Source organism: Myripristis murdjan, chromosome 6 (assembly GCF_902150065.1).
Source record: "Myripristis murdjan chromosome 6, fMyrMur1.1, whole genome shotgun sequence".
Taxonomy (NCBI): domain Eukaryota; kingdom Metazoa; phylum Chordata; class Actinopteri; order Holocentriformes; family Holocentridae; genus Myripristis; species Myripristis murdjan.
The window spans coordinates 566,569-593,555 of NC_043985.1; the positions used below are offsets into that span (position 1 = coordinate 566,569).

The 26,987-nt window shown below is 42.5% G+C and overlaps 1 protein-coding gene across 1 annotated transcript in view; it reads left to right on the plus strand.

The window, feature by feature from the left end:
- The window catches only part of enc2 (ectodermal-neural cortex 2), a 225,307-nt gene extending 198,558 nt beyond the window's left edge, over window positions 1-26,749 (plus strand). The window contains exon 12 of the mRNA XM_030053022.1: window positions 23,402-26,749. The gene's annotated coding sequence lies outside the window, so the exon portion shown is untranslated. The remainder of the gene's footprint in view (window positions 1-23,401) is intronic.
- Window positions 26,750-26,987: the final 238 nt, after the last annotated feature.

Here is a 26,987-nt window from a genome sequence, read left to right on the forward strand (position 1 = left end):
TTCTTCCTTAGGGTTATTATCTGAGGAGACAAGTTGGCATAAAATTCCCTGAATATTTGATTTATTTCATCGGGTGAGTTTGTTGGCTTCCCTGCTGAGTTCATGATGGTGGAGATTGTGGATTTTTCCTTGTTTCTTTTGATTTGGTTTGCGAGATATTTACCAGATTTGTTAATGTGATGGAAGTTTTCTTGTCGTAGTCTGCTGATCATGAAGTTAGTTTTCTTGTTCAGGATCTCATTTATTTCTAGTTTATATTGTCTTAATTTCTTTTCATTTTCTTCTGTTGGGTTAGTTACATTGACGGTTTCTAGCTGTTTGATTTTTTCTTGTAGTTCAGATTCTTGTTTGTTTTCTTTCTTTTTCTTATAGGCCGAGTATGAAATGATGATTCCTCTGATGACAGCTTTACCTGTTTCCCATAAAAGTGTGGGGCATGGCTTTGGGGAATCATTTATTTCCAGGAAGGATTCCCACTCTCTTTTGATGAGGTCGTTAAATTCAGGATCTTTCAGGAGGGATGTGTTAAAGTGCCATCTGGTGGCTGGTTTGTGTGGTCTTGGTGGGTTCCATTTGAATGATACTGGGGCATGGTCACTGATGATGATGGGGTGGATTTGATGATCAGAAATATTTGGGATGATTGAATTACTGGTAAGGAAGAAATCAATGCATGAATATGAATGATGAACAGATGAAAAAAAGAGAATTCTCTTGCAGTTGGGTGTTGTAGGCGCCAACTATCGCCAAGACCAAAATCACTCATGAACTGGATTATTGTTTGTGTGGACTGCCAGGTGCGTGTATTGCTAGATGTGTTGGATCTGTCTATTGATGGGTTTATTACTGTGTTAAAGTCACCGCCGATTATAATAGGGGAGTCAGAAAAGTTGGATATGGATGAAAAAAAGTTATGAAAAAAAGACGGGTCATCAGTGTTTGGACCATATAGGTTACCAATTGTCAGTGGACTATTGTTGATTGATATGTTAATGATGATAAAACGTCCTTCTGGGTCTGTGATGGTGGTGTTATGGATAAATGATATTGATTTGCTGATTAAAATACAAACCCCTCTTTGTTTTTTATTGTAATGTGATGAAAATGAGTGAGTAAACTGTTGAGTGACTGTTATCAAAAGGAGAGGTATTCATTATGCTGAGCGAGTGAGTGAGTGAGTGTGCGTGCGTGCGTGCGTGCGTGCGTGCGTGCGTGCGTGCGTGTGAATGTGGACATATGCAGGTTTACAAAACAAAGAGGGACATATACAACAAGGTTTACACAACACACATAAGAACAAAAAATAAAACACAAACACTTAACAATAAAGAACATAGAGAGCGCTGCGTATCAGAGCACTTGCGGTGCCGAACGAGACGTTGGTGCGTGAATGCTTATGATTGACCTTATAAGTTATTGTAAGCAACGGTGGGAAGGGGACGGGGTTTATATAGCGGAGGGAGAGAGCGGGCTTTGTATGTGTATGAGAGAGGAAAAGAGAAAGAGTTTGTTTACATGAGGTGGGAGCGGGGGGGTGCTAGTATAACCAGGGGGTGATGTCCTTGTTGCGGTATAACTGTCCATTGATGTAAAGTTTGTCCACTGAGATGACTGCTTTTTTTCCTTTGGAGATCATTTGTTTGCGGATGGGGAAGAGTTTTTTACGTCTGTCCATGATTTCTTTCGGGTATTGATCGTTTAGTCCATAGTCCGTTCCTTTGAGCTGTTTTCCTTGATGTTTGACCAGTTCTTTCTGTTTAAAGTGTTCGAATTTGGCGACAATCGGGCGGGGTCTGTTATTGGTGGAGTTTTTCTGTCCTAAACGGTGAACGCGGTGAAATGTGATGTTGTTGACTGTGTCTGCGGGGAGTTTGAGCTGGAGTTTCATGAAGTCTTTCACTGATTTCTCTGGGTCGTCTGTGATGTGTTCAGGGATGCCGAAACAAAACAAGTTGTCTCTCATACTGCGTGCTTGTAAATCCAGAATTGTTTACTTCATTGTTTTATTTTAGGCGGTGACAGTGGTGAGCTGGGTTGTAACAGAAGTGAGCTGGTCGGTGATGGTGTTGACGGTTTTGTGGAGGGTTTTTTTCCTTGGTGAGTATTTCGATCTGTTCGTGGCTGTATTCTAAGCTTTCACGGAGTGACTGGAATTCTTTGTGTAAAACTTCAATGAGTGCAATTCTGGTGTCGAGCCCGGAGAGTTTTTGGTTTATGGAGATTAAAATGTCGCTTACCTCTGAGTGATGAAGTGAGTTCGGGGATGAAGATGGAGATGTGTTTGTACTGGGTAGGGAACCTGAACGTGGTCTTTTGTAGGCTGGAGAGAAGCTGGATTTTCCGGGGGTGGTTGAAGTCGCCGTGTTCATTGTGCAGTATGTGGTGAAGTAGTGGTCAATGTAGTTCTCTAAGAGATCCAGGTCGATCGATGACTGAATGAGGTAGTCCAATAGTAAATCTGCAGCCGAGGTTTATGGGGAGTGAAAAAAAAAGCTTGCAGAGAGGAAGAAAATAATAATAATAATAATTTTAAAGTCCGGAGAGAAAAGAAAAGTTTGCTCTAGCAGCTGGGTGCTGCCATGCTGAATCGCGCACCGTCCGTCACGTGAGTGTTGCGTTCACTGAAGCATTGGTCCGTTCACTCTACAGAAATCCGTTCCCCTACAGAAATCTGCTAATACAAGAGCAATTTCAAACTGCATAATGGAGTGGAACTGGAATGGCCATTCAGAAATTTGAATATCAGGCTGATTTTGTATTGCTTTTTTTATAGCATCAAATTGCCATAAATCTCAGGGGAAAAAAATATCATTAGTTATCATTACAGATAGCAATAGTTGCATACCTTGTTGTAGAGTTGTTGACCCCTCTTGGAGTGAATTAACATTCTATTAGCCATGTTTCTGGCAAAAAGTAGAGCTTAAGTGTCTGCAGGGAGTAGTCTTTGTTATTCAATTCAATTTGTATAGCAAATCATAACAAATCATAAAAGTTATCTCAAGGTGAGTAGACTGTCTTCCTTGTTTTTTTTTCTTTGTTACTGTCAACCAGGGATCGTGTATCACTGAACGTGTATTCCCCAGTGATTCAGTGTAAGGGCAGCATTGGCAAGTACAGGGAATATCATCATTTCTGGGTGTATTTTGAACCAGATGGGCCCGGCAGTTCGGCTTTCACATTCTTCTCCTTGAGCTGTTTTATCACATCTTGTATCAATTTTGTTTTCTATCCCAGCTGTGGCCTTTTTTCAAAGTTGATTTTAACCCCATGATAGTCAACCCATCTTTGTTTCCGGGCCTGTTGCAGTACAGTTTCTCGTGTATGAAAATCAACGAACTGTTAAATAATGGATCTTGGAGGGGGGTCATATTTTTCCATTTGCTCTTTTGGAAAAGAGTTAATGGGCTCTAGTTTCCCGGCACAGCGCAGGGTGGCGCAGTGAGGCGAACCCCGCGCAGAGCTAGTTTCGACCAGTGAAACATGAGAGGCGGGCGGTTTGCAAGTTTCACAGACCGAGGTGCGCTGAGATGGGAGTGGCGGTGCAGCAGGGGGAGGTGTCGACAGATTCAGCTTGGCGCAGTGACAGTTTCCTGCCAAAAGGCTTCGCCGAGGTGCGCCCAAAGCTCGCCATCTGAAACCAGGTCTACTGTCAGCGCAAGGCGGAGCGGAGCTGGCGCAGTGGAAGTTTGGCTGACAGGCGGGCAGTGCGCACACGTCACCAAAACCTCACAGGCAGGTTTCCAGAATGTCAGGTACATTAACAATGCAATAAATACCCACAAAAACCACTATTCAATGCTACTATCTCAATCAGCACATAAATGTATCTCCATATCGACTGTCCCATCACATCTGATGTCAGATCAACTTGCAAAATCCACCTGGCCACACCCAGTTGGTGAAGCGCATCTGCGCTACGCTCCCGCCTCGCCAGGTCTGCGAAAATAGAGCCCAATGTCTAAGAGAGTAAGGGCCCTATCTTGCGCCAGAGTCCCTAAACCCATTATTTGAGGATTTAGCATTGCGTAAGAGGCGTTAACCCAGTTAAACCAATCAGTGTGCCAGGTGCCACTGCCTTTAAGGGCAGGCTGCGCTATCCTAAATCCTAAAACCAAAACCCGTGATGGAGAGAGGGAGGTAGATTTTCTCAGGGCTTCAACTGAGGCTAAAGCAAGGTGGCTTTTTATATATATATATTATATATTATATTAGAGGCGCGTTAATTCGGGAGGTGGAGTCGCATGTGCACGTCCACATGTGTCCAAGTGGACGTGTCACAAGGTTGTACTGATTGAGTAAAATCCCCGGGCCACACCACACACACACAAGAGGCAGAGGTGGAGCTATGTGTAAACTAATTTATTGACAAGGTAGATTGGGCAAATAAAATATTAAAAATAAAAATATAGCACAGCTGTTGGCTTATGATAAAACAATAAAACACACTGGCGTAGGTGTCCAATTAAAACAGTCTTTCCTCTAAACAGTCTATATGAGTAATATACTCAGTCCATTCTGGTAGTCCATGCAAAAGTCCATGCAAAAAAATCCATACAACTTAATACTGCAATAAAAACATAATCCACAGCAAACCAAATCTACACACAAACAAATAAACCGTCACACAATAGAAAACCCATAGTACTGTTATGGACACATCCCACTGCCCTTGTCACCCCATGACAGACGTGCATTGAAGGCGCCTGGGTGCGCCCTTGTAAAATCCGCTTTCCCTAAAGTGTGTGCGCACGATAGCAATTGTAGGGAAAGCGCATAAAACACGCCCACGGACACACCTCCAGGCGCAAATAACAGAGTCAGCATAATGTATAGCGGGTAGCGTGGGCGCAAGATACCGTTTAAGGATAGCGGAACCTCCTAAATGCACAATTCACAGGTAGCGGGTAGTGGCAGCGGGTAGCAGGTGGCACAATTCCCCCCCTCCCCAGTCCCCGGCTGGCCTGCACTCACATCACCTAAAGCCCAAACGCGCCCAAGCACGATTGCCCCCGGTATGCACGTCATCACGTTGAAATACGACACAGGCATGCCGGATCGCCGCGCACACAGACTGCTGTACTTTCATTATAAACCGACTTTTGTTTATACGCGGTTGCAGCAGCACAGACAACATGGTTGATTATTGATTGCGCAACGCGGCCATTCGCCGGTAATCGTGCTGCGCGCATTTAACAATTTTGCAGAGGCAGGAGGAAAGTTGCATGATTTTACGTCCGCGCACTGCGTGCGTGACCGTGCATGTGCTCGTGTGTGCGCCCGTACCGCGCTGAAGCACACCCCCTCCAACCGTGCCAGAGCGGGGGAAGTGTACTGTATTCAAGCACGATACGGAGCGATCACACTGGTCAAAGAATCCGGATTTTAGGGGCAAACGTGCTTGGGCGCGGATCAAACTTGCCACTGTGAGTGGGCCCTAAATGTCCAAGGGATCATAGAGGTGTCAGACTCATATCAAGTAGTGGACCGCATTCAAGTATATTTTAGACTGCTTAAGTCATTTTGTTGCCCACAAATCAATGAGAAATTGCATATTGGCTCATTAAAATAACACATAATGTAGAACTACATAAAGCAGAAGAGAGAAATGCAACAAATATGTAGCATACAGGTTTGCAATTTACCTCCCAGGAAAAATACTGCTTTTTCCATCTTTCTTGAAAAATTCTTCATTCCCCATCAAGTTTTCACTTTTTTGACAGCAGGTTTGCTAAACTAACAGAACACAGCAACGGTCAATGCAGCAAATTGTGTACTGGTTTTAACTTTACTTCCAGACAGTTATACTTACTGCTGTTTATTATGATTTGTTATTAATCATCAATTAAAAAAAAAAAAAAGATAGCAAAAATACCCACTGAAAAGTGACCAAAGAAGGGAGAAGAGAGAGAGCACAAAACTACAGGAGAGAGAGTATGGTTTAGTAATATGCATTAATGGAATATGGATATGTTAGGAAGAAGAGAGAGGAGAGAAAGAGCCTAGTTTTTTTTTTTTTTTTGTCATTCAAGTTTTTATTTAAATTCCCATTAGTTAATGCCCTACAAGTAAAGAATACATAGGGAAAAAATATAAATAATAATAATAATAATAATGACAATGATAAGAAAAAAAGAACAAACAAACAAGTCACAAGTTAAATGGGAGAAAAAAAACAAACAAAAACAAGCAGAAACAATAACAAACAGCACATCCTCTAATACTAAACATTGTATCACACACATCCTCAACCAAAGACTCCACACTAAACAGTGTTCTTTCCCTTACATATTATAGGCATCTATTTCCATCCTTTATGTATTTTAAAAAAACAAGGATACAAGGAGGTTTATTTGTCATTATACAACAGGTTGTATAGTGAAATCTGGTGGTACGGCAGCAAATACTTCTGTATCTTTTGCCTGATGGCAGCAGGGTGAACAGGCTGTGGCTGGGGTGGGTGTTGTCTTTTAGGATCCTTTTGGCTCTGCGCAGGCACCTCACCTCCCCGATATCACTGATGCTTGGTAGATGGGTGCCAATGATGTTTTGGGCAGTTTTAATCACTCGTTGCAGAGTCTTCCTGTCCTGGGCCGTGCACATCCCATGTCAGTTTGTGATGTTTCCAGTCAGGATGCTTTCAGTCGCTCCTTTGTAGAAGTTGACAAGAACTTGGAGTGGGAATTTTGCTTTCTTAAGTTTCCTTAAGAAATACAGCCGTTTCTGAGCTTTTTTAACCAGGGCAGAGATATGTGAAGTCCATGTTAGGTTCTCTGTTATGTTGATTCCCAGGAACTTAAAACTCCTCACTTGCTCCACCTCAGCTCCATTGATGTAGACAGGGTTGTGTGTCTTTGCCTCCTTTTTTCTAAAATCAACTATCAGCTCTTTGGTTTTGCTGACGTTGAGCAGTAAGTTGTTTTCTGTGCACCATTCTGCAAGATGGTTGATTTCCTCCTGATATGAAAACTCATCATTGTTGGAAATCCGGCCGATGATGGTGGTGTCATCTGCAAACTTCACAATAGAGTTCTCTCCATGTTGGGGGTTGCAGTCGTGGGTGTACAGCGTGAACAGGAGGGGGCTGTGCACACAGCCCTGGGGCGCTCCGGTGTTGAGCACTAGAGTGGAGGAGAGACTGCCAATCCAAACTGACTGGGGTCTGTTTGTGAGGAAGTCCAGTATCCAGTTGCAGAGAGTGGTACTGATGCCCAGAGTGTTCAGTTTTCCAATCAGCTTCATGGGGGAGATTGTGTTGAAAGCTGAGCTGAAATCAACAAACAGTATTCGGATGTAGGTGTTGCTTTTCTCAAGGTGAGTGAAGACTGAGTGGAGAGCAGTGGAGATGGCATCCTCTGTGGATCTGTTGGTTCTGAATGCAAACTGCTGAGGGTCCAGACTGGCAGGGATGTTGTTCTTTATGTGCTGGAGAACCAGTTTCTCAAAGCACTTCATCAGGATGGGGGTGAGTGCCACAGGGCGGTAGTCATTTAGATCAGACACTGCAGACTTTTTAGGCACAGGGATGATGGTGGCTGTCTTGAAGCAGGTGGGAACACTCTCCTGTGACAGCAATATGTTGAAAATGTCAGTAATGACATCTGCTAGCTGGTTGGCACATGTTTTTAGTACACGGCCAGGGATGTGGTCAGGCCCAGCAGCTTTACTCATATTCACTTTCAGCAGGACTTTCCTCACATCCACTGTCGATACTGACAGTGGCCGGTCCTCTGGAGGCGGAGTAGACTTTACAGCTGACTCTCTGTTGAGGAGGTCAAAGTGAGCATAAAATGTGTTCAGCTCGTCTGGTAACGTGGCCTCACACATGATGGGAGCGCTCCTGCTTTTGTAGCCTGTCACATTTTTGACCGCCTGCCACAAGTCTTTGCTGTTGTTGGTGTTGAGGTCTCTCTCCAGTCTCTGCTGATGCCTTCGCTTTGCCTCCTTGATGCCAGCTTTCAGTTTTGCTCTGGCAGTGTTGTAGGCTTCTTTGTCACCTGACTTAAAGGCAGCTGTTTTGGCTCTACATAGAGCTCTCACCTCTCCATTCATCCAGGCTTTCTCATTAGGGAATGATTTAACTGTCCTTGTTTTTACCACATCATCAGCACATTTGCTGATGTATGATGTCACTGATGATGCGTATTCTTCAAGGTCAATATGGTTCTCCTGGGTAGCAGCATCCCTGAACATCTGCCAGTCCGTGCATTCAAAACAGTCCTGTAGAGCTGCTGTAGCTTCATCTGTCCACACTTTAACTGTTTTTACAGTTAGGGTGTGGACAGTTTTTACTGTTTTTACAGTTTTTACTGTTTTTACGATCCCAGATTTGGTACAATTTCCCTTTGTTATCATTTAACCTAGCTATCATCAATTCAAAGGAAGCATTCCTTTATCTATATATATATATATCTATATATATAGATATATGGTCATCAACTTAACCCAGTCAGTAATTTCTGGTCGAGACATACTTTTCCAGTGGCGCAGAATAATTGTAGCTGCAGTGATGAATCCTGTCAATGCTAAAACAACCTCTGCTTTAGATATTCTAGGTGGAAATTCTGACCTATCTCCCAGTAAACAAAGTTTGGGAGATTCTGGTAAAGATTTTCCAAGCCATTCACTCGTTTTTCCAATAACCTCTTTCCAGAAAGGAAAAACTAAAGAGCATTCCCACAATGAGTGTAAGAAGGTACCTGTCTTAACTTTACATTTCCAACACATGTTGTTCTGTATCAAGCGCATTTTACAAAGTCTTACTGGTGTGTAGTAATATCTGTGAATGATCTTATAATGTGTAAATATAATGAGTCTGGACCCCGCTGTGGCCCCCCCTCCAAACGAAGATTATAAATTGTGAAGCGGCTTTCCCATAGGGCGCGGTTTGGGCTGCACTCTGCGCTGGGTACGGCGCAGAGGCAATCAGAAGCAAGAAACGACTACCACGAACAATATTTTATTGTTACAATGTAACAATAAGCTTTTAGAGGGTAAATATGATGATGATTTATTGATGAAGATGATAAGAAGACAGTGGTGTAATGAAGATGTGATGATGTTGATGAAACTGCCTGATAAAGATTTTAGAAGCAGCTTAGTTTGTACTAAGTGAGGAGTTTGTCTGTACTAAGGTTACACTGAAAAATAGGATGTTTCCATTGTTTCTGTCTCTTATACTTGTGTCTCAAATGTGATATTTCGAACCATTCAATTTGGTTACAATGGGTAATCACTAGTTTTATGGGAAAAAAAAATCAGATATAATTTCAAATCTTATGCCCCGGGTTGAATGTGCCCCTCTGACAAAACCTCTGGCCCCAGCCAGGCCCCTTCAGTAAAATTGGTCTAGAACCGCCACTGCTCCCCAGTCAAACTACTCATATCCTTCTGTGACAAAGCCTCAATTGGTTTGAATGGGGCTGTGAGTTCTTTTTCTATTTGTATCCATCCAACGTGTGCACCACAGCCGGTCCAGTGCTTGGCTAGTTTTGCCATTTCAAATGCAATATTATAAAGTTCCACATTGGGTAAGGCTAGACCTCCTTTTTTTCTTGGATCGTGGAGTTTATGCATATTGATTCTGGGTTTCTTTCCATTACATAAATATTCCTTAATTATCTGATTGTACTGCTTAAAAATTCCTATAGAAATTGTCACTGGTATCATCATTGATATGAAATTAAACTGAGGAGCGACTATCATTTTAATCGTATTGATTTTCCCCCAAATCGTAGGCAACTGGACTTGTATTTGTCTTAGGAAGACATTTTGCCTCATATCCAAGGGGCTTCATCAGTTCATGCACATCGGTCTTTCTAGACCGCACTAGTCTGACAAAGACAGTGGGGTAAGGTCCCGGTATTTAACCTCTGTGGGAGTGTCCACCCTAATGCCTGTGGGTGTGTTCATGCAGGCACTGGTTTCACTTGACCATTGTTGTGGTCTCATGTTAACGACAGTTGTTAGGTGCTGGTTTCACTTGACCATTGTTGTTGTCTGGTGAAGCGACAGTCGTGATGAGTCAGGTGAAACCCTGGTGAACGACGATCGTTGAGAGTCGTCTGAGGTTAATTTGTTGAACCTCCTGGGTATCGATGAAAGGGCAACATTATAAATCAGAGATGGGTGGTTAAGGGATGGTTTTAATCGTATTGATTTTCCCCCAAATCGTGTGTCACATAGATGCTGGGTGACACACCCTGGACACAGGCATAACCTCGGACTTATGCCAGTTAATTTTATAACCAGATATCTGTGGAAATTTTTCAATTATGTCCTGAATAATAGGAGTTGATGAAGTCGGTTCTGAGGATAGCCAAATGTCATCCGCATATAAAAATAATTTGTGTTCTCTACCCCCTGCCTTCACTCCTCTTATTCCTGATTCCGCCATTACTGCTATAGCCAGGGGTTCTAAAAATGGAGTAAACAGTAAAGGCGAAAGTGGATCCCCTTGCTTTGTCCCTCTTGAATAGGAAAAAACAGGGGACATTTGTCCATTGGTGAGGACTGATGCTCTTGGTTCCTTATAAATCACCTTAATCCAGTTGATAAACCCCGGTCCAAAACCGAAAGAGTTTAGAACATGCATTAAAAACCCCCACTGCACCCTATCAAATGCCTTCGCCGCATCAAGGGAGAAGGCTGCTGCTGGGGTGTTTTTGTAATGACTCATCCATATAAGATGTATCAACCATCTAATGTTATCTGAGGATGACCTCCCTTTCACAAATCTCACCTGATCTTCATGGATAACACCTGGTAGTATATTCTCCAGCCTCATTGCCAGGACCTTAGTAAGCACTTTGCAGTGTACATTGACTAAGCTGACTTAATGTAATTAGGGCGTCATTAAATGTATTTGGAAGTTGCCCACATGAGATTGCTTCCCAATATACTTCGGTTAGAATAGGTGCCAATAAATCAAATTTTTTTTTTTTTATAATACTCCACTGGGAAGCCATCTAATCCCGGAGATTTTCCGGTTTTCATGGATTTAATAGCTGCTCTAACTTCTGATTCCAAAATGGGGGCGTCTAATTTCTCCACTTGATCTAAAGATATCTTATTAAGTTTGATTTTTGAGAAAAAAAATGTTCAGCTTATCAGGGTCTGAAACTATTTCTGAAGTATAAAGTTTTGAATAAAAATTTTTAAACACCTGATTATAATCTTTTATATTTGTGACAACCTTTTCATTTTTGATACCAGGAATGACATATCCAGCTTCTTTTTTTTAAGCTGTCTGGCAAGTAGTTTGCCTGATTTTCCCCCATTTTCATAAAAGTTTGTTTTCTATCTAAATAGAGCATATTCAGCTTTTTTGTTGTAAATCTCATTTAACTCAAATTTTAGAGCACACACTTGTTTAAGTAATAAGTCACTATAACTATTTGCCAATTGTTTTTCTTTTTCCTTAAGTTGCGATTCCAATTTTGTCACTCTCCAACCCAGTCTCCATGGGGAAATGTAACCCTTTTACGTTTCTGCAAACTAGGGAAACGTTATCATATCAACGTTTCCAAGCTCAAATTCGTTACATATCAACATTCAATTGTTATAGTGGCCCCTGCGCCCGGGCCACTATAACCTGAGCTTGGAAACGTTGATATGATGACGTTTCCCTAGTTTGCAGAAACGTAAAAGGGTTACATTTCCCCATGGAGACTGGGTTGCACTCTCTCAGTGCTTTCCTTGTTCTTTTTGCTGGTGTAAGCTATGATTTTACCCCTTATAAACGCTTTAGATGCCTCCCAGACTGTACCTATTTTCTCTGTAGATCCTACATTAATTTCAAAAAAGCTTTTGAGCTCCTGAGACAATAATTTATCAAATATGGGATCTTGAAATAGAGATGTTTTGAGCCTCCACATATTTCTTTTAACAAAGTCTGTTTCTGCTGCCAGATAAAGTTCCACTGTTGCATGATCTGTCAGGGCAATAACACCAATTTTGCATTCCACAATAGATTCAATCAAACTCTTAGACACCAAAAAATAATCTATTCTTGAATGGGATTTCATCATTCCTGCCTGTGGCCATCAAACTGTACAACTCCTCACTCTGAGTGTCAGACACTCTGAGTCAGTGGGCTGGCCCCATAAACTAACTCTTGTGCAAATTCCCTCTGTGCAATAATCCATATTCAATACCATACTTATGTGCAATAACCTATAGTGCAATAACTCCTGTCCATGTTTGCACTTGTACATATATTTTTTCTTTCTTTTTATTCTATATATATTTATATTTATATTTATATTTCCTTTCTTTATTTTTCTTGACTATTTGCTCTTTTTACTTACACTTTGAGTGGGAGTTGTTATTGTAACAAAAAGTAATTTCCCTCTGGGGATCAATGAAGTATTCTGATTCTGATTTATGCTTATGAGAGTAAAACGTGTACTCCTTCTCTCTAGGGTTGGTTAGTCTCCAAATGTCCACTAAACCTACATCTTTCATAAGTAGTTGTATTGCTAGTCTGTCCTTCAGGGATGTTTTTATTATAGGTTGTTCTGTCTAGTACATTATCCTGAATTTGGTTAAAGTCCCCTCCTATCACTGTATGCCCTTCAATAATGCCCCCTAGTACCTTATTCACTTTATGGAAAAATGAGCATCCTCTGTATTTGGGGAATATATATTACATAGATTTAACTTCATTCCATTGACCATGCCTCCACACAGATAAGCCTCCCTTCCTCATCTTTATGTTGTTTTAATAATACAAAATTTAGTTTCTTATGCATCATGATTGCCACACCGCGTTTTTTACTATTGAATGAGCTGTGGAACACCTGCCCAACCCAATCTCTTTTAAGTTTAACCACCTCCGAATCAATTAAATGAGTTTCTTGGATAAATGCCACATCAGTCTGTTGAGATTTTAGATAACTTAAACATTTCCTCCTTTTAACTGGGTCTCTTACTCCATTAATATTCCAAGAAATTATCCTTACGTACTTAGCCATATATCATATTAGCGTTTTCCATATATTAGCCTTATGCAGTGAAAGAAAGACAAATCTAACCCAATCTTGAGGAATAATCTTAACTGATTATTGTAACAAGAAAACCTAATTCTGAAAAAATAACATAACATGAACACGAACATGAACATGAACATGAACATGAACATCAGTATGAATATATATTCTACACATATTTTACACTACATTACAATTTGCAGCATTGCATTACCCTTGCTTCGGCCTTATTATTATCAGGCAGTTAAATATAAAGAAATTTTAGCTTCATAGATGATAAAATCAGGAAGAAATAAAAAAAAAAATAGATTTGTGCGATTTGTGTAAACAAGTGCCTATCCATAGTTAAAACAAAAGCCTACTGCCTTGCCATCATTATCGAGTGTTTATTAAGGCACAGGGTGTATTTGAGGTAAGATTGTTTCCCCATCTTTTTGACATAGCCTCTGAAATCATTCCTGTACTGTCTCTTTTGTGATGAGTTCCATGGCTTTACGATGATCCTCTAAACTCACTCTACGTCCTTTCCATGTGAAGCGTATCACCGCTAGAGTTCTCATATTCTGCCCGAATATGATAAAAAAAAAATAAAAAAAATAGAATTATGTGTTCTGTTATTGATTATGACGTTTCATTTTTATGTGACTGGTGGAGAGAGTGAGAGACTGGATTGGATTTGGAGGCTAAACTTTCAGTGACAGACAGACAAACAGCTGTGCGAGCGCAGCGCAAACAAGTGAGAGAGAGTTGCAGCAGTATCCCGCTGTGCTGGCAGATTCGGCAGCTGGGACGGTTTTTGCTATGGGCAGTGCAACTGCCCAGGGCGCAATGTACTTGGGGGCGCACGAGAAAAAAAAAAAAAAATCTCCAGTTTTCTAGACTACCGTATTGACCCGCACATGCCGCGGCACCATCAGTCGGCATCAGGCGGGCCAGTCGCGGCACCGTCCGATACCGCGCCCACCCGTCAGGTCTGCCGGATCTGACAGGTGAGCTGCCTGATGCAAGCCGGTGCCGCGGCCGGCCCGCCTGATACCGACTGATGGTGCCCCAGTGCCGCGGCCGACCGGCTCTGCTAAATAATGGCGAATTTGGTGATTAGGGGCGATTTTTTTTTTTTTGGGCTTTATCGGGCTGTCGGGCCTAAAGTTCGGCTAATTAGTCGGGTTGGGTTGGGCCTCGGGCTGGCCCAGTCCGGCCCGGGTCGGGTCGGGTCTTAATTTTCAGGCCCGATGAGAACTCTAATCACCGCAGGGTAGGCCAGTGTAAAACGAACATCCATCTCATGGAGCTTCTTCCTGACCTCAGAAAACTTTCTCTTTTTCTCCACTACGTCCTTGGTCATGTCAGGAAAAAACTAAATGTTGCCGCATTGCCACTTCATCTTTCTTTTCTCCTGGTATCTCCTCCTTGCTGCGTTCAGCACTCGTTCCCATTCCAGATAGCTGTGAAAGCACATGATAATGGGTCTGGGCGGATGTCCCTCATTGGGCATCGGTGCAAGGGTGCGGTGCACTTGCTGGACCTCACTTTCAGCCAGGTGTATTCCCAGGGTTTCTGATATGATCTGTCTCACGTATTCCCACAGCGCCCCAATCTCTAGCTTCTCCTTAAGGCCAACCAAACGGAGGTTGAGATGTCTGTCACTGTTAGCCGCATCCTGCACAGCTTTCTGCAGGGCTTCATGTTGTTTAGCTCTCTGTTGTATTTCTTTAGATAGCCGTGCGTTTTCCATCTCCAGATCCATGATCCGCGCGTCAGCTTGGTCAAGGCAAGGGAAGTTTACAAAAATGGACACCAGTTCCAGACAGTGGATGCCCTCCGTGAAGCCATCTTCACAACTTGGAGCAACATTCCCACTAGCCTCCTGGAAACACTAGCATCAAGCATGCCGAAATGAATTTTTGAGGTGGTTAGATCCGGCAGACCTGGTGCCAGCCGGGCACCGCGCCAGCACTGGCCACAGCAACCGGTCAGGTCTGGTCTGCTGGATCTGACAGGTGCCGCTCTGGCTGTCAGTTGGACCTTTCTGAAGAAGGAGGAAGTTACCTCCAAAACTGTCAAGGTAAATAAACATTCCATGTTTAAAAGGAACAAAAATGTATTTTAGTTAAAAGGAATACTTGATGGATGTGTTTGAACTTAGGGATGAGCCAGATACTCGGCTGAAACGAGTATCCGGTACGGATATAGCACTTTTGCCGAGTACGAGTATGATCTGAGTAATATGAGTCAATATCCGTGCTCATGATGAATGAAAATCTTCATTGGGTAGCTGACTGTGTCCACGTTGTGTGATAGGCCAGTCACACACAGCGACCCTCCCCTACATACACACAGTACAGCGGTGCGCCGCTCACACACAACACACACAGTGACCCTCCCCTACGCCGTGTTCCCCGCTCACACACACACACAGAGACAACCTTAGCTGTCAATCACTCAGGTCTGACAGCTCACGTGGCGTCTCTCTTCAGTAGCTTCAGGTTTTTTCAGCTCGCTCTTCCCTCGATATGTTACTCAAAGTCAGCATGTAGTGTTAGTGTAAATTAATGAGTTGTAGAACATAATAAATTATCTTGAAGGAGTGGATGTTTACCAGTAAGCGTGACTCCAGACATTTTTTAATTTTTTAATTAAATTTTTTAACAATATGTTAAATTATTATTTGTTTTAAAAATGTAAATTACTTATCAAACAGACCTAACAATTCAACTACCAATGAATGAGCAGTAGTATGCATGTGATAACACAGATTGATTACCATGGCAACGGCGGCGCACATGGATGCAGCAGCTGATGGCTCCCTTAATTTCAACAAAAATAGGAGCGATTCTTCTGTTTTTACTGCTGAGAATCGTACCACCTGCGTGTGTATTACTTATGACAGTAATACACTCCTCAACATCAGGAAAGGAAGTGCAAAAATTGAACTGAGTGCCGCGGACCTTGGGATTATATCTGCACTCGGCATCTTAAGATCCGACGACCAGGGCGTTCGGATTGGACGTCATCGCGGGCGGTGTAGTCGACGCAGGAGGAGGGGGAGGCGAGCCGGAGTGCGACTGAGGCTGAGGAGGCTTGGACCCAAGGCTGTGCCGTTACCCAGCCTACTCCTGGCTAACGTCCGATCACAGGAGAACAAAATGGACGAGATACGGCTCAGGCTGACCCAGCAGGGAGAGATCAGACACTGCGGCGTTCTCATCCTAACAGAGCGGAGCCTGTTCCGGGCCGACAGAACACAAGACTCCGGTAAGACGAGAGGGGGCGGGCTCTGTGTATACATCAATGATGCTTGGTGCACAGGTGCAGTCAGAGTGGATGGAAAATGTTCACCTGACATTGAGTTTTTACTGCTCAGATGTCGGCCATATTACCTGCCTAGAGAATTCACCAGTGTGTTTGTTGCTGCTGTTTACATTCCACCGGATGCAAATTCAAAAAATGCACTCCAGGAATTGTATGAGGTCATCAGCAGCCAGATGACAAAACAGCTCAGAACTGTTCTGCCAAGATTCCACCAGCACGTCCACATCCCCACCAGAGGAAACAACACACTGGACCATGTCTACACCAATGTTCCTGGCAGCTACAGAGCCCTCTCTCGTCCTCATTTTGGCCAGTCAGACCACATCTCCTTGCTTATCCTGCCTACCTACATCCAGCTGACAAAAAGGGTCAAACCAACTGTAAAAACAGTTAAAGTGTGGACAGATGAAGCTGCAGCAGCTCTACAGGACTGTTTTGAATGCACGGACTGGCAGATGTTCAGGGATGCTGCTACCCAGGAGAACCATATTGACCTTGAAGAATACGCATCATCAGTGGCATCATACATCAGCAAATGTGCTGATGATGTGGTAAAAACAAGGACAGTTAAATCATTCCCTAATGAGAAAGCTTGGATGAATGGAGAGGTGAGAGCTCTATGTAGAGCCAAAAAAGCTGCCTTCAAGTCAGGTGACAAAGAAGCCTACAACACTGCCAGAGCAAAACTGAAAGCTGGCATCAAGGAGGCAAAGCGAAGGCATCAGCAGAGACTGGAGAGAGACCTCAACACCAACAACAGCAAAGACTTGTGGCAGGCGGTCAAAAATGTGACAGGCTACAAAACCAGGAGCGCTCCCATCATGTGTGAGGCCACATTACCAGACGAGCTAAACACATTCTATGCTCGCTTTGACCTCCTCAACAAGGAATCAGCTGTAAAGTCTACTCCGCCTCCAGAGGACCGGCCACTGTCAGTATCCACAGTGGATGTGAGGAAAGTCCTGCTGAAAGTGAATATGAGTAAAGCTGCTGGGCCTGACAACATCCCTGGCCGTGTACTAAAAACATGTGCCAACCAGCTAGTAGATGTCATTACTGACATCTTCAACATATCACTGTCACAGGAGAGTGTTCCCACCTGCTTCAAGACAGCCACCATCATCCCTGTGCCTAAAAAGTCTGCAGTGTCTAATCTAAATGACTACCGCCCTGTGGCACTCACCCCCATCCTGATGAAGTGCTTTGAGAAACTGGTTTTCCAGCACATAAAGAACAACATTCCTGCCAGTCTGGACCCTCAGCAGTTTGCATTCAGAACCAACAGATCCACAGAGGATGCCATATCCACTGCTCTCCATTCAGTCTTCACTCACCTGGAGAAAAGCAGCACCTACATCAGAATGCTGTTTGTTGACTTCAGCTCAGCTTTCAACACAATCTCCCCCATGATTGCTGATTGGAAAACTGAACACTCTGGGCATCAGTACCACCCTCTGCAACTGGATACTGGACTTCCTCACAAACAGACCCCAGTCAGTTCGGATTGGCAGTCTCTCCTCCTCCACTCTAGTGCTCAACACCGGAGCGCCCCAGGGCTGTGTGCTCAGCCCCCTCCTGTTCACGCTGTACACCCACGACTGCAACCCCCAACATGGAGAGAACTCTATTGTGAAGTTCGCGGATGACACCACCATCATCGGCCGGATTTCCAACAATGATGAGTTCTCATATCGGGAGGAAATCAACCATCTTGCAGAATGGTGCACAGACAACAACCTTCTGCTCAACGTCAGCAAAACCAAAGAGCTGATAGTTGATTTTCGAAAAAAAGAGGCAAAGACACACAACCCTGTCTACATCAATGGAGCTGAGGTGGAGCAAGTGAGCAGTTTTAAGTTCCTGGGAATCAACATAACAGAGAACCTAACATGGACTTCACATATCTCTGCCCTGGTTAAAAAAGCCCAGAAACGGCTGTATTTCTTAAGGAAACTTAAGAAAGCAAAATTCCCACGCCAAGTTCTTGTCAGCTTCTACAAAGGAGCGATTGAAAGCATCCTGACTGGAAACATCCCAAACTGGCATGGGATGTGCACGGCCCAGGACAGGAAGACTCTGCAACGAGTGATTAAAACTGCCCAAAACATCATTGGCACCCATCTACCAAGCATCAGTGATATCGGGGAGGTGAGGTGCCTGCGCAGAGCCAAAAGGATCCTAAAAGACAACACCCACCCCAGCCACAGCCTGTTCACCCTGCTGCCATCAGGCAAAAGATACAGAAGTATTCGCTGCCGTACAACCAGACTACAGAGCAGCTTCTTCCCTCAGGCTGTGAGACTACTAAATGCACCATCTGCACTCCTCCATGTTTAATAATTTTATTTTCTATACAATCAATTAATCAATCAAGAGGGGACCACACTTTAATTTCATTATTCAACCTGTTGTATAATGACAAATAAACTTCCTTGTATCCTTGTATCCTTGTATCCTTGTATTGAATACGAAAAATAAGCCGAAGTGATACCTCTTCTCTGAATAGACAAGCTAAGCCAGTGTGCTGCTGTTAGCCAGTGAAAATAGAGCGGAGTAGCAACTCTTCACTTTGTTAGACAATCTATGTCAGTGCGCTGCTGTAGCTGGAAAGTTTCTTTGCTTTTTGGCTAGTGCTGTGCTGGTGCAGTTGTTATTATGTCAAATTCCGCGTTAAAAATAGATTGTTTTATTTGACTAATTCCGCGATTCCGTCCGCAATTCTGTGATCGATAAGTTGACCCCCCCCCAACCCCCCCTTAAAAAAACGATTGTGATCAAAAGCATTGATCTGAAGCTTTTGAGGCCGTTCTGTAAATAGTTTTCCAATAAACAATAAATATAACAACTTCTGATCAACCCGTATCAATTTCAGGCTTAAAATAACCTACAAGTTAAGCCCCACAATAGCCTCTGTGCACAAGACGAGTGACGCACATCCGGTTTCGCCAGATAGCGGCACTTCAGTTTCCGGTCTGTGTAATGGCTAAGCCTAACGCTTACATATTCTCCCGGTGCCTCACGGATTTGTCTAGACTAACGATAAACTATGTCCACCGAAACGTTGCTGCCACTTCCCCTGCCCCCAAAAGCAAACAAGAAAAGGGTTTTAAGTTATACATCTCCAGCTATTTGCACAACATCGAAGGTATGTAATTTAGAGAACGTTAGCTAACGGTCGTTAGCTAGCTTTAGCTAACTAACGTAGATGGTTAGCACCAGGCGAATCACACCGAAACGTTTGTTGTGTAAAATGAATCTCGTTTTTGTATCCAGTGGCAAGTTAACTGACTATACCTGAGGCCTGTATCACAAAGCAAGCTCAGTTTTCCCTGGATTTCTCAGACCTATCCGGCTACACTAACAGAGATCATGGTGATCAGGAATAACCGGTATCACGACGCCGGTTATCAACTCGCTCATTCGATCCAGGTTTGTCTCATCAAGCGCCGTGAACGCGCATGTATAAGGGAGGGTTCCGAGGCAGCTGACTGGAATAGTATGAGGAGGAAAAACAAAATTTACACACTTAATCGAACACCGTGGCTGCCGCGAAGAGAAGGCAGCCACGGCATAAATGCGCAAACTACACATCAGTGGCTCAAGTAGCCCACATCTGACGCTGACACCTATGAACTCACTGCACTGCACAGACGTGTTGCGTGCCTGTTTTACAGGCTATAATAAAATAAAGCGGACTCCAAAATCCAATCATGTCAGTACATCAAGTTGATAGCAGGGTCAACCCTATCCCTAACCCTAGCAGGCTAGCTTTCAGAACAGGTTTAGGATAGGTATCCTATCCCGATGAGAGGTGAGCCAGCTTTGTGATACAGAAAATCTGGAGTTGAGCCTGAAGTTATCTCGCTAACGCCTTAATCCCGCTTCATGATACAGGCCTCAGGTATAGTCAGTTAACTTGCCACTGGATACAAAAACGAGATTCATTTTACACAACAAACGTTACAGTGTGATTCGCCTGGTGCTAACCATCTACGTTAGTTAGCTAAAGCTAGCTAATGACCGTTAGCCAACGTTCTCTAAATTACATACCTTCGATGTTGTGCAAATAGCTGGAGATGTATAACTTAAAACCCTTTTCTTGTTTGCTTTTGGGGGCAGGGGAAGTGGCAGCAACATTTCGGTGGACATAGTTTATCGTTAGTCTAGACAAATCCGTGAGGCACCGGGAGAATATGTAAGCGTTAGGCTTAGCCATTACACAGACCGGAAACTGAAGTGCCGCTATCTGGCGAAACCGGATGTGCGTCACTCGTCTTGTGCACAGAGCGAATTTCCGGTCAAACGCAGCCAACTTCCGGGTTAAGCACAGCCCACTTCCGGTTTAGGCCCCGCCCACCCCGAGTATGGATACGGATACGGATACGGATAATGTAGATGGTTAAACAGATACAGATACAGATACAGATAGTGGTGTACTCGCTCATCCCTATTTGAACCTTTCCTTTATAATGTCGTCAGGCCATGCTTGTATCGTATTTCAATGTGATGACGTGCATACCGGGGGCAATCTTGCTTGGGCGCGTTTGGGCTTTAGGTGATGTGAGTGCAGGCCAGCCGGGGACTGGGGAGGGAGGAATTTTGGCTTTAGCACGAACCTAACTGGCTGGAGCCTGATGAACCAGCCAACACCTCCCCTGCAGTTGTTTTCCTGAACATTGTTGTTGGCACCCCAGCTGCAGAGGAGATAATGAACATCTTCATGAGCCATATCTACCCTCAGCATATGTTGTGATGATCTTGCTACTGTTTCTACAATGTAAAACATTTTCAAGAAAGAACAGATCAACTCACTGAGTATGCTCAACAAACTGGCCTCATTATCAACACCACCAAATTATGAATATAATTCTGTTATAATTATGTGCATGCCTTGAAAAGGCAACACATCTTAATCTTGTGCCACTATTGTGGCACATCTTTAAAAAGGTGACATTGACCAAAGTCTTGGTTTTTCAAGAATGTATGAATGTATTGGTCAACTTTGATAGTTTTTGATCAGTCCTTGTTGAAGAATCATCCTCAATTTAGAGAGGTTTTTCAGTTTTTAATGGGAGGTAGCATCACATATGCACACTAACATGCCCCCACACAGACACACATATTCCTGTCTTTATATCCTTGTGAGGGCATTTATTGACATAATGCACACTCTACACACTCTTGCACACACACACACACACACACGCTATATAACTGAATGCAGTTCACTTTGTTCATTGATCACTGTTCATACTTTTTAGTGACACAGACACCCACACCACCATGCAGATACACTCTTCCATGCACATACACTACATAGCTGAATGTAATTGACTTTGTTCATACATCACTATTCTTATGTTTTAGTGGTTCAGACAGAGGTCAGACGCGCACCCCCCGGTAACAGCTTCCCGGGAACGGCCCCCGAGGCACTCTCAAAATTTCCGTGCGGGAATTTTCCAGTTATATTTTATTATTCCACAAATTTTTCGGCGCGCTACTCCTTCTACAGCTTTCGTTTTAGGCCCACGTAATGAATTGGGAAAATGTGCGGCCCGATTAGGAGAAGTGTGTTATTACTTTTATAAGGAATCTGACTTAGGGAATTCTTGCAATTCCGATTTTACGGAAAATTTCGGGCCATCCGAAATGAATGGTCAAAACTTCCTAAGGCCCTGGGCCGCAGAGCTTTTGACCTGCGTCCACGCACCAAATACGAAAAACGTCCGTCTTGTGGAGAAGAAGTGGTGTGTCTATTTTCAAGGTGCTCCGACTTTACATTTTTCCGCAATTCCCGTTTGAAGCCGAAATCGGGACGCAATACACACTAATGGCGGAATGTTGGGAGAGCCTGCCAGGGAGAAAGTCCCCTCTCACTGACACAGAGATACACTCGTGGCTCTGTATCTCTCCTGTTCTGTCTCAAGGGCCACTAGCACTGCTGCCAATGCATGCCAGCACTGACCCCAAACACTAATGGAAGTCCATAGCAATGACCCCAAACACCCTAGCAACCCCATAGCAACCACCCTAACTACCATAGCAACCACCTAGCAACGCCTCAGCAACCACCCAGAACACCATAGCAACGCCCTAGCAAGACCCTAGCAACCATCAGGAACACCATAGAAACACCCTAGCAACCGCCTAGCAACGCCCTAGCAACCACCCAGAACACCATAGCACCCACCTGGCAACACCCTATCAACCATTAAGAACACCATAGCAACTGCTTAGCAAAACCCTAGCAAACGCCCAGAACGCCATAGCAACCGCCTAGCAATGCCCTAGAAACCCCCAGGAACAGCATGGAAACTGCCTAGCAACCATTGAAAACACCATGGCAACTGCCTAGCAACAGCATAGCAACCGCCTTTCAGCACCTTAGCAACCACCCAATATACCATCGCAGCTACCCAGAGACATCCGAGTGATCACTCAAAAGATGATCACCAAGCTGCTGCCTTCTAGCCCTCGAACAACACTAAACAACCTACAAACAGCATAGGGTTGCTGGTTTACCACATGTCCAGGCAGTCGCAAGGGTGGCAAGCACATTCAAAGTTTCTTCAGAAACGTTACAAAGTCTAGTTACTTTTACTGTTCTACTTTTTGGGCCTTTTTTTCTAATATTCTGATCATTTTTAAGTAGTTTTCATGCATTTTGTTCCTACATTTTCTAGTTGTTTTCTGGACATTTATCCACTAATCCTTTTTTCAGTAATTTTGTGGCAAATTTGTGGCAATTTTCTTGCAATTTTTCTTGCTTTTTAATTTTTATAATTTGTGGGGGTATTTTTTCTTGTAATTTAATGTTAATTATACTGTATCATATTTTGAAAGAAATCAAATGAATTTGCTATGGTTTCAAAGGAATAAGATCTAGAAAGAATTATATGTCCATGGTCAAGATATAACAGCAACACATTTTGGGAACAGCTTGAATCCAACAGTCCATGGTTAGGGTTAGCATGGACTGTTGCAATTGAAACGAAATCAGGATATGGCTGTGCTAAGCTACAAATGAGCACAAATGCCTCCACACACCAAAACACAGTTGAAATAAGCAAGTTTCTCTCTCCTTTGCTTCCATTCTCTCACAGGTGTTGGTGTTTTGTCCATTGTGAGGGGACAGCTAACTGGAAGAGAAGTTGTGGAGGCTCCATCCTGCTGTCAACCACTGGGTGCAGCTGTACTTCCACACAGGACCTTTAAAAAAAAACAGCCAACTTGTAGCCAAAATTGCACTTAACAGACTCTGAATCAGTCCTGAGTGGTGTGACCAACAGGCAAATAGCAGACTTCCAGGTCTTAAAGCACAAGAGAGGATTATTCCCAACATGATTGTAATGCTACTAAGCTGACATAAAGCAACAGACAAATGGACACTTTCACCCAGTGATTGACCTTGTATACAGGCTTGGCCACTGAGTGTTTGGAGGCCGTGTTCAATTTCATAAATGTGTTATTATTATTACTGTTAGTCATGAAATGCACTACTAGACTATTCCACACCCAAAGTTATAAGCTCAAACAGTTTAAGATGCTGTCACATTACAGCATTTCAAGTTTGCTGACTAAAAATGGTAACCCTACCTCCAAGCTCACAATTAAAATCAGGAAAATGAATCTTGCCCCAGTGATTTTAAAACTATTTAAATTTAGTCTTTCAGAAACACTGCATTCATTGACTACATTTACTTGTATTTCTACCACATTTAAAACAAATGAAAACATGAACTACAAGAATAAATTTTTCAGAATTGTAGGCTTATGCCCGGGATCTCAATTAAGCTCTTCTTACCATCTACATAGCACTGGGTAGTATACCAAAAAGTCACCAAAACTGCCACTAGGTCTATGATTGACAATTTTTTCCACATTGGTACCTTTGGTAAATCCTCTCTGCCAGCACAGTCCAGTGTATGTGTTCTTTTTTAAAAAACTGATGCCAGCGGAATGCTGAAGCTACAGAACTTGAATGCAGTAAAAGGGTCTTTCCCATGCAAATGAACTTGGACGGTCAAAGTGACAGCCATTTTTATGTGTTACATTCCTGTTGTACCTGGACATTAAGTCTTTCATCTGATGTCTCTTAATGTCATTTAAAGTCATTTAAAGTTAACAAACATTTCTTCCTCATTAACGTTGGGCAACACTTCAGCAGTTTGTAGCATTTAAGAGGTTATATTAAGAAAAGGTTTAAGATGATGCTGACCACCTAGGTTTGCTGGTTTGCAGATGTTGACTGGTTGAACTAATATGAGAAACCCATTTTCGCTAAGATTATGCTGTAACTTAGATTCAGAAATTCACAGTTATTTTTGTAATTTCTGCTTTGAGGCTACAGCCACAGTACAACATATCTACTCAGTTCTCAAGCAAGTGTGATGCACTTTGTAGCCCTACTGACTTGTTACTATAGCAAAGAATAATCACCAATTTGTCCTGTACCAGCAAAATGAGTATGGCAAAAAGAGTGATATTTGTTCTACTCCATTCAAGTTTTATGGCAGAGTCTGATCTCCCACACGAGAGAACAGGGTTAGGATAGTGCTAGATGCCATTGGTGAAGGATGCCAGATGAAATCTATTGGCAATTTGTACATTCTTCTCAATGGCTGGCCAATTTTATGGTTGCTTGTTTGTTTTGGTGGAAAAAAGTGCCTTAAATTCAACCTTTAGAGCAACATTTCTCCAGTTATATTTACGTCCTTCCTTGTTCTGCTGTACAACAACAACAAAAAAAAAATTTACAGGTAAAAAAGCAGTATCTTATAATTGATAAATTTCTCACATCCCCACATTGATAGCATCGCCCATCAGTGATTATTGTGGGGGGTCAGCAGAACAAATACAAACAAATACACTGCCACTTACCTCTGGGGGGAAAAATAAAAATTATGTCTACAGGAGATGATGTGAAACTGTCATAATGCTAATGGCTAATGTTAACAATAGCACCAACCACGGTAGTAATGGAGAATGCTATATTCATACACAGAGGTAAAAAATGTAAACAAGTTTTTATTCAGGTAAATGTGGCAGTACATCCAGATATGGATTTCAGGTCATATCGCCGAGCCCTCCATTGGCTGCCACCATATTAATCCTAGCTAGTAAGCTTATTTTTTCTGTAAAGAAAATTTTGATTTCATAAAATGATAATTACAGTAGAAATAATAAAAAGTCGCAATGGCCTCACAGCATGTGATGTTTAAAAAAAAAAAAAAAGGGTTGCAAGGGTAACAGCTTTGCTATAGCCTGGTTTGTGCCAACTGAGTACTTAGTTGGCATTAAGTGGCACTAAGTGGGCACTAAGTGGGTCCAGTGCTAACTCCTTGCTCCTTTGACCTTCACCTTTCCTGCACCTTGAGGTAGCTGCAATCATGATCATGATTATTATTATTTTTTAGTTGCAAACATTATCTGCATTATCAACCATTATCTGCATAATAAGCCAACAAGATCAAAAGAGCTTTTCCAGACACTGGTAATATAACATACTAACCAACATTTGATAGGGAATATTGTTTTTGTTTTTGTTTTGTTTTTTTAACTGGAGACTTTTTATGTAAGTCACTATTATTATAGTGGGAGTCTTTTCTTAAAGAAATACCCTGGAATTTTGTATTGTTTTTTTGTTTTGTTTTGTTTTGTTTTGTTTTGTTTTTCTTTTGCAAGGTGTTTGTCACATTATAGATACTTTACAGTTGCATCAGGAATGTCCTAGCAACCATGGCAGATGCCATCTTGGGCGTCCACTGGAGAATTAACCATTCACTAGTAATTGCTAAACTTGAAATGTATGATCGAACAAACATTTTTTGTTTGTGTTTGCTAGCTACGTAGCCAGTTATGTGGAAATACAGAAATAAATGAATAAATAAACAAACATGCTTGAAGAAACTGAGAAAAAAAATGATCCCCATAAACAGCAAGCCAGCTTTGTAAGGGCAGCCGGAACTACTACCTACTTAAAGTTAGCTACTGACAAGTTAATACCACTTTTACCATGGACACAACTAGAAACCAAACAAACTAATCTTCTTTTGTAGCAATTCCAGCAATTTGCTACCAAGCAGCGTGTTAGGACCACCCATTTCTGTCAGCCACTTGAGAGAAAAATGTTTGTCATAGTGTCTCATGGGTTGGTTTGTCCTGTCTGAGCCACTGCAGAAATATGGTGAAGCAACATGGCAGCCCACAAAACTGGGACCCACACTTATGTAGGGTACAAAACTTTTAACCTTATGAACACATCATGATTCTTCATTTCTGGTTTAATGCATGTTTATGAATGTTATATCCCATTTCTGTTCTTAACTCAAATTAAATCCAGAACATTGTACCTGTAAGCTGTGTGAGATTTCTGACAAAGATAAATACAGTTACATTTTGACTGCAATGCAAATTGCAGATGTCTTCAATTAAATTATGACCAGTTTTTATAAAATTTGAGATATCTACATTTTAGTTTGGACTAGTCATAATTTCAATTAACAGTAGCTTTAGTTCCTAGTTATTGAAGATATCTACATGATTGATTCTTGATATCTGAAAATAAGATATGACTAATCAAAATACAGTTGTAGATATGCTGAATTGTAATTATGGAATTAAACTGGAGCTATCTCTTTAAAGGTATTTCAAGCTATAAATAATGTTTTTTTTTAATTATTTTTAATA